This window comes from Hibiscus syriacus, unplaced genomic scaffold, assembly GCF_006381635.1.
Source record: "Hibiscus syriacus cultivar Baekdansim isolate YM2019G1 unplaced genomic scaffold, ASM638163v2 tig00116962_pilon, whole genome shotgun sequence".
NCBI lineage: Eukaryota > Viridiplantae > Streptophyta > Magnoliopsida > Malvales > Malvaceae > Hibiscus > Hibiscus syriacus.
Window position 1 is genome coordinate 2,740,155 of NW_024063488.1, and position 8,789 is coordinate 2,748,943.

General features: G+C 35.3%; 1 pseudogene; it reads left to right on the forward strand.

Annotated features, from left to right (window-relative positions):
• Positions 1-2,314: 2,314 nt before the first annotated feature.
• On the forward strand, positions 2,315-4,680 carry LOC120190599 (annotated as a pseudogene).
• Positions 4,681-8,789: the final 4,109 nt, after the last annotated feature.

Sequence of the window (8,789 nt, forward strand, 5' to 3'; positions counted from 1 at the left end):
TCTTTTGTTTTTTATCTTAGTTTTAGTATCCAAGGAATTATGAGGGAATTTAGGGTTATATTAGGCATTTTCATTTATGTTAGAGTTTAGGAATTAGGGGATAAAATCCCTATGTTCTTTCGTTTTTCTGTAGTTGTGAAGATTAAGAATTTTGTAATGGGAAAAAAAAAACATTAAGCCTTTTTTTCTTACTGAGATATTGAGAACTGAGGTCTCGGATTCTGGGTGTTGAAATTTCTGGTTATATTGATTTTTTTTGGTAGTTCATGGCAGTTTCTTTGGCTTTATTGGTAGATTTGTAAACTTTTCCACCAAATCTGATGTTTGAGAGTGAAGTTATTATCTTAAATATTTCCTGCTCTTGTTCCACTATCTTGGATTTTTGGCTTTGTAGATAGCTGTGCTGCTTCAGGTCCAGTGAAGCTTGTATATGATGCTATTGATAGCAGTTTACAGGCTCAATATTTTACTTTCCTGCTTGATATGGCGTGGTCTGCAATTCAGAACTGGACATTTTCTTTCAAAGAAAGAAAGCTTGCATAATAAATGAATTGTCCTGGTGCTGTTGTTTGGAAATAATAAATGCTATTATGCTGATTGAGTGATCAAAATAAATAATGAGTTGAGATCAACTAATGTTTGGTGCGAGAATAGAAACTCTTACACCTTTTAATTTTATTGAATACGTTTCTTTGGAAAACAACCAATACTTTCACATTGATCTGTGAAAACCTTATATGATAAGTTGAGGCACTCCAGCCATTTAGCTATTTAATTAGCATACAGTATGTGTACTTTTCAATAAATTTCTTTCAGATGGTATATCTAAAAGTATCTTGTGTAGTTTAAACCTGTTGGTTCATAAAGATTAATTTTGACTACACTTTTGTTATAGGAATAAAAGTTTAACTAGATCTTGTTGAACTGATTCATATGTTACATGCAGTTGAACTTTTGTTAAAGAACGAACTTTTGTTAAAGAACGAAAGTGGAGAACTGTCATTATTATTAATGTCACCAAAAATTTGATTTCCCACTTTGGCCGTAGCTTTTTTTGTTATGGACTCGTATAAACTTTCTTGTTTGATTTACTGTGTACAGGTGGGAGAAATATCAAAGTGAGGAGGAAGCAGCCCTTGGTAGAGGGAAGCGACAAAGGAAAGCTGTCTCCTATAGAGAAGCTTATACTCCCCATCCCAATGAAACCATGACTGAGGTACATAACTTCGCCTTTTGCATTAGAATGCATGTAAAACTGGCTCTCTTTTATTCTTGATATGTAGAACTTTTCAAAATATGCGGAGACCCTTGCATTATTCCACGTTCACGTGCTTGCTTAATAACCTGTAACTTGAACGTAGCCAAGATTAGTTCTTGTACTATTCATGGCGTTTGCACCTTGTTCTTCTGTTGAAAAGCAGAATGGTGGTGAAGAAGAAAAGGAACCAGATGCAGAGCCAGAGCGGGATTATACACCAGCAGGACGGGCCCTTAAAGCAAAGTAGTAAGTTCTGATTCTTTCTGAGAATTGCACTTGCTGAATTTTCTGTTGAGATGCCAGTAAAGTGGTATTTTCAAAATGACTTCACTAGCAATAATTTGAATGCATGTTAGCTGACATATTGTTAAATGGGGTAAGTGAATCCGTTTGATATGTTGGAGTTAAACTGTTGTCCTTTAGTAGAAAAGTACACTAGTTGCTCCAATTACATGAACTCTTTGAATAATTTTGCAGTCATTTCCACTCAATCTTTTACTTTCACAAATACCATTTGGTTTTATCAAGTAAATTATTAGGACAGATTCTTAAATTTTCAATATCATTGGTGCATTAATTTACTCTATAATCCTTTTTGACAGTACTAAACTCCGTGCTCGACAAAAAAGAACGGCTTGCTAGGAGAAATGCAATTGAAGAAGCTCGTCTCAGTGAGGGATTTCCTGGACTTGAGTTGGTAGCTCAATGTCATTCGGAGAATGAAAGAGATGGCCATCATGCTACTAAAGTAGACCAACAACCAGATAAAGAGAGGTGTTCGGTAATTGACTTGGAGGATGACAAACTTGGTCAATCATAAGATGAACCAAAGAGGAGGTTGTCTAAACATAAAAGAAGCGGACAATTGGATCTTTCTGTTAATCTTCTTCATCGGTCTTCTCCCGAAGAAATCCTTCCAATTAACAATAATCAAGGATTATAGCAACTCTCTACGAACAAATAACTTGTTGCCAGTTCTTGGGCTTTGTGCCCCCAATGCTAGTCAGCTAGACTCGTTTCATAAAAGTTTCTCAAGATCAAACGGTCCACAGAGCAGGACAGAAACTGGACCGGAGTTTCCATTCAGTTTAGCTCCAATTACTGGACCTTCAACTGAGAAAGAAGCAAAAGGTCAAGAGACTACATTGGACAAATTTAAATTGCAAAATGCATCACCAGAAGTTTTACAGCGTCTTACAGTTGGAAGCCAAGATAGTTGGCTCCCGTTTAATCCGGTAACTCACTTTCTCAGCATTTTGTTTTCTTTTGTTTTCAAATACAAAACCTTCCAGTCCATGTTAATATATAATAACAGGACTTGTTTCCTTGCAGTATCCTCCCGCTGCTTCACAAGGAAAAGTTTTTGCTCGGTTAGAAAGTTCTGGTGCTAGTTCTTCTGATTTTCAGTAAAAGATGTTGCTGCCTAATATACCTTTTGATGAGAAATTGCTTTCCCGGTTCTCCCTTCCTACCAAAAGCATGACGTCAAATCATGACCTATTACCTAGCTTATCTTTAGGGAGTAGGCTTGATGTTGTGAATGAATCAGTGCAAGACCTTCCAACAATGCCATTGCTACCCAATTTGAAATTTCCTCCACAAGATGTGCCCAGGTATAATCAACAAGAGAGGGACATGCCTCAAACATTGGGATTGGGTCAGTTGCCATCCATTTCTTCTTTTCCTGAAAACCATAAGAGGGTGCTTGAAAATATCATGACGAGAACTGGATCTGGGTCCGGGAACTTGTATAAAAAGAAATTGAAAGTAGAGGGCTGGTCAGAGGATGAACTTGATTTTCTCTGGATTGGTGTTCGTAGACAGGGACGAGGTAGTTGGGATGCCATGCTTAGAGACCCCAGGCTAAAATTTTCAAAGTACAAAACTTCAGAAGATTTGGCAACAAGGTGGGAGGAGGAACAACTCAAAATTTTGGATGGGCTGGCTTTTCCAGTTCCAAAATTCCCCAAACTAACAAAAGCTACCAAACCTTCTTCCTTGTTTCCGAGCATTCCTGAGGGAATGATGACACGGGCATTGCAGGGTAGTAGGTTTGTTGCACTGTCAAAATTTCAAGCGCATCTGACTGACATGAAACTGGGTTTCAATGATCTAGCTTCCGGCCTGCCTCACTTTGAGCTATCAGATCAGCTTGGTTTGCAAAATGATAATTTTCCTCCTATTCCAACATGGAATTCTGACAAATCCCGTGCAAACTTTTCTGGAGATTCAGTTGCTTGGCCCTCTGATAGGCCAGGACCGTTTGCAAATTTATCTAGTGAGGAACATTTTTTTCTCAACTCTTTTGGAGCCAGCAACTTGGCTTCAAGTTTGAATTGTACCAGTAGCTTTGATTTACAGAGAAAGGAAGAAGACTATGGTACAATGAAGTATGGGAAATTGCCTACTGTTCTTGATAGATCACTAAATTTGTTACACGATTCCCACAATAATGGTGGAAGCGGTGAATCTGCTAGTTCTGGGTTTCTCCCTGATCCAAATAAAGGGCTGAATCTTTCCTATTCAAAGGGAAAGGTAGTTGGAAACTGTTCTTCCAAGAACAAGTTACCTCACTGGCTTCATGAAGCTGTTAGCGTTCCTGCCAAATCTCCAGATCCCGATCTACCACCTACTGTCTCATCAATAGCTGAGTCAGTTCGTGTGCTGTATGGAGAATATAAGCCAACCATTCCCCCATTTGTGGTACCTGACCCCCCTCCTCTTCAACCAAAGGATCCGAGACAGTCTAAAGAAGAAAAAGAAATGGCACACTTTTAGGCAGGTCCTACCGGATGCAGCTGGAAGTAGTAGGCTCTCTCCGCCATGCTCCATTCCATTGGCACCACCATTGCATTTGCTTCCACAATCAATAACTGTAACTGCAGGGCCTCCTTTTATTGAATCTGATTTCAGCAGGCCTCCTCTTAACTTAAGCATGATGAATCCATCATCTTCATCGGCGTATCTAATTCCACCAAAGAAAACATGGGATTATCCCCTTCCCCTGAAGTGCTTCAGCTGGTAGCATCTTGTATTGCTCCAGGGCTGCACTTGTCATTAACTTCTGGCATTACGAGTTCTAGCTTTCATGATGGCAAACTTTCATTGCCTAAGCCTGTTACTGAAGCTGGATATCCAGATTCACAAGGTGTATCTGACAAAGTGAAGGCTAAGCTGAGCCAACCCATTGGTGTCCAGGATCAATCTCCAGAGCCAGAGGAGAGACAAGATGAGCCTGATGGATTCTAGCAAGACTCAGTCTGATCATTCTCGGCCTGAACAACCTAATCTAGAGGAAGTATCATCAGAAAGAACAGTTTCAGATCATCCTGTGAGTGACCGTGATGCTGGTATACAGGAGTAAACAACGAAAAATAATTATTTTTTGATGTGCTCGAATTTTTGTAGGCGTGATGCAGTGAGGGTGCATTTGGTTCACGGAATGTAAGATTACCAGGGAATAAGATTACTGGGAATGTTGTATTTTGTGTTTGGTTGGCTTAGCAAGAATGTAAGATTACCGTGTTTGGTTAAAAGAATAAAAGATTATTGGAATATATATTTGACCAAATTGTCCTTATTATATATTTGTATAATATTATAAGTTGAATTTTTTTTATATATTTTCTTTAAAAAAAATTAAATTCATAATATTTATATAATTTTTTTAAAAAATTAAAAATATAAAAAAAGTTTAATGAAATGATAAAATTTTATTTTAATCCTTGAATTTCATATAAAATTTTAATTATAGATTTTTTTAAAATCTAAAATAATTTAAGGATAAATTTGTAATTTAACTTTAGTAGAATTTTTATTATTCAATGACAGAATGATATTTTTGAAAAAAATAAAAATTTAAGGGTATTTTAGTCCAAAACACCGGTAATCCAACAATACCTAAAGAAAGGGAGGTAATGACATTCCCGATAGTATACCCCAAAAAATTCACTATTGGTAATCTTACATTACCGGGAATAGGATTCCCGGGCTAACTAAATGAGGGAATGTGGATTCTATTCCCATGGGAATCTCACATTCCCCCATCCAAACGCCCCCTGAGTGATTAACAAATATATATAGGGATCATTTAGGATATCTCTAAAGTTATATGGAACAAATTTATGAATTTTTGGAGGATCAATTTTGTTTTTCATGCTAATTCTAAAAGCTTTCTTCTAGCTTGGGATGCTTTGAAGACTAACTCACCGATATGACCATTTATTCCAGGGGTTGTTCTTTGGACCACTTGGAAAATTAGGAATTTTATTGTGTTTGAAGGGGGGAAGTTAGATCAAGCTGAATATTTCTTCTTAGCAAGGTTTAGGCTTGTTTTTTGGTTCTTAGCAAAGCATAAAGAGGTTTCTATCCCTAAGGACTTACTTATTTCAGACCCTTCCTTAGGGGACTCTTGTTCTCTCTATTCTAATTCGATTGTATCTCTGTTTCCTTGGTCTCCTCCTCCCAAGGGCTTTGTAAAATTAAATGTTGATGCTGCTACTACAAGGGATTGGAAGAAAAGCGGGTTAGGAGGAGTTTTAAAAGATTCATCAGGATTGACCTTAAGCTCTTTCAAGGAGTCTGCTGGTTCGGGGCTTCTGACTTTGATGGAATTAAAAGCTATTCAAAAGGGGTTGTCGTTCTATGTAGATTTTCGAGAGCGGATCAAGGACCGTTTGATTATTAAGAGTGACAACAAGGTGACAGTGGATTGGATTAAGAAAGTTGAATTATGACCAGATGTCTATGCTTTTATGGTTAAAGATATTGTTCATAGGCTTAAAGTCTTTGAAGGTGTTGTTAGATGGGTAAATAGGACAACTAACTTGGAGGTTGATGCCTTAGCAAAAGCAAGAATAGGCTGAGTTAGTGCTGTTGTTTACGGTTGTTTTATGGTTTTCTGTTTTTGTAAGATGTGTTTTTCTTTGTTGTTTCCTATGTAATTTTCTTTTGATGAATAAAATCTTAAGACATTTTTTTCCTCCTTCCGTTGATTAAGGAGTTTCTCTATAAGTTCTATTAATCAAGAAGGGGGTTTTTAACGAGGCCTGCAATTCTAATAAAAAAAAGGATTTCTCTAAAGTTTGTGTAAGAGGAATGAAATATATAGTGTTGCCGGCCTGTGATGGCTTCTTTTGTGTCTTGGCTCCATTTTGAGGGCTCACGACTATTTGCAACTGCCAACAATGGAAATTTTCATCTGCACAATGAGCATCGTTCAGCTGATCTAACCGGAAAGTCGATAGCATTTGGAGGAAACATTGTTTCTTGCTGCTGTAAGCTTCTGCCACTATATATGTTATCTTCAAGCTATCTGAGTCTTGCAAATTTTTTCTTTTTTCATAATTGTAAAATTTATCCTTCTGAATGTGAAGTCATTCTAGTTCACATTGTGGCATTAAATTAACGTCTGGTGTATCACGAATAGTGGGTATAAAACACCACATTATTTCTTTTTGGTTTGTTACTGCATCTGGCAAATGAGAACTTCTGTAGAAATATGAATGAAGACATCACACATCTCCTAACTGCCTAATTAACAAATTAAGAAATCCTTAACTGATACACTAATAATAACAGTTGCATTTGTGTTTAAAAGAAACAGCATATTAGAGTTAACAACTGGTAAATGGTGGAAACAATAGAGATTTGCCAACGGGGCTGGTTCAAGTAGTAAACAGTTTGATATTGCTTAAGTATGTCTCGAGTTCGAAGCCTTGTGTATGCAGAAAATCTTTGTCGGGAAACTCACCCTCCAAAACTAGGTGTTTTATAATGGTCGATCCGAATTAATCAGGACGAGGTCTTGGAACCTAGAAGGCAAGGGCAACAATAAAAAAACACAAATTTGTAAACTAGACTATACAAATGATGTTATAAGATTGACTTTATATGTAATATTTGCATGGTCTAGATTAAAGTTCATATTAATTAAGTACTTTCAAATTGAGTTAAAATTTATATTTCTTCCGGTGGTTCATTTAATAAAAATGTTTGACTTGATATAATCATACTTATAGTATTGTTCTCAAATACCCATTCTATCTTGACTTGTTTGCATATTGACCATGGCATTTGCATGTTGCTACACTTTACATACTCGAATGGGGTAAATGTCCTTAAATTTTAAATTGTTTACATTACTTTCCTATTACTTTATTCAAATCTTATTCTGTGATGAAATTTTATTTTATTTAAAAAAAAATTAGGGTTTGTTCTCTTTTTTTTCATAGTCACCGTTAGTCTCTTTTCTTCTTCATATTTGTAATTGGGATAACACTAGTCTTGGTACTGGTTGTCGACCGCTGATAGTCATTATTTTTCTTTTGCTTTATTGTAACACATCTTTATTTTTTCTTATTTTTTATTCTTAATAATTTTGCCTTTTTTACATGTATTCTTCTGTCTTTATGGCATGTTTTTTTTCCTGTCTCTATGATAGTTTTCGATTGTTTGACCATTGTTTTCCTTCATTTTTCAGGGTTGGATTTGACATCGTCACGACTGATCAAGATGGTGTTTATTTGTTATCATGATTATCTTTCATGCTTTGGACCCTCAGATTGAATTTTGATATGCGATTTGCATTCGTAGATAGTATTTTCACATTGTTCGATTCTAATTTGCGATATGTCGGTGGTCTTTAAATAGTCATATTTTCTTTTATGGTTCGTTTGCTGATGCAATTAGATCTATTCATATTTATATCTTATTCAAGTTTATTTAGTTAGGTTTTTTAACATTTTCCTTGTATGGTTCTTGTGTGATCTTAAGTTGTTAGTTTTCTTGCGTTTCATTTTATATAAAAAAAAGTGTAACTACTCTAACCTAATGACACATATTGAATAGAGGTGTTATATTTTAGGGTAAACTACACGTTTAGTACTTAAAATATTATTTTTGTTTTATTTTGGTACTTAATCTTTTTCTTTCAAAACCATATATAACGTTTAGTTTAAGTTTTAATTTGGTACTCTGTCGTTACAAAGTTAACTGTGATGTTGATGTGCCATCGCAAGACAATGTCACAAAAATTACACCCTCACTTGATGATGATTAAAACTTCAACTAATTTGCATTCAAAATGCACGTAAAATTGTTTTTAAAAAATGCACATAAAATTACCTTAAAAATCACATAAAATTCATTGTTTTGAACTGATGTCTCATTTATGAGACAGTTTTCAATCATAGAATTTATTAAAGTTAAAAATGATCATATATAATTTATAAATCATAAAATTGGACATATATATTACTGTGTGATGTGTTAATAAAATACTAAATTTTTAACTCTAATTATGGAAATTTAATATATCAATTTCCAAGCATGAACATATATTAATTTATTATTCTATGTAAATTCTTGGAAGGTATACACGTTCAATTCTGAAACTAGTGGTTTAAGCCGTTTTGACCATAGCTATCAAAAGGGAAAGAGACAGCAGAAAATATATCTTTTGCATTGCTTCGTGTTGATGGGAATAAATGGTTAACCACAGTTATAGGCGGTTTATTATTATTATTATTAT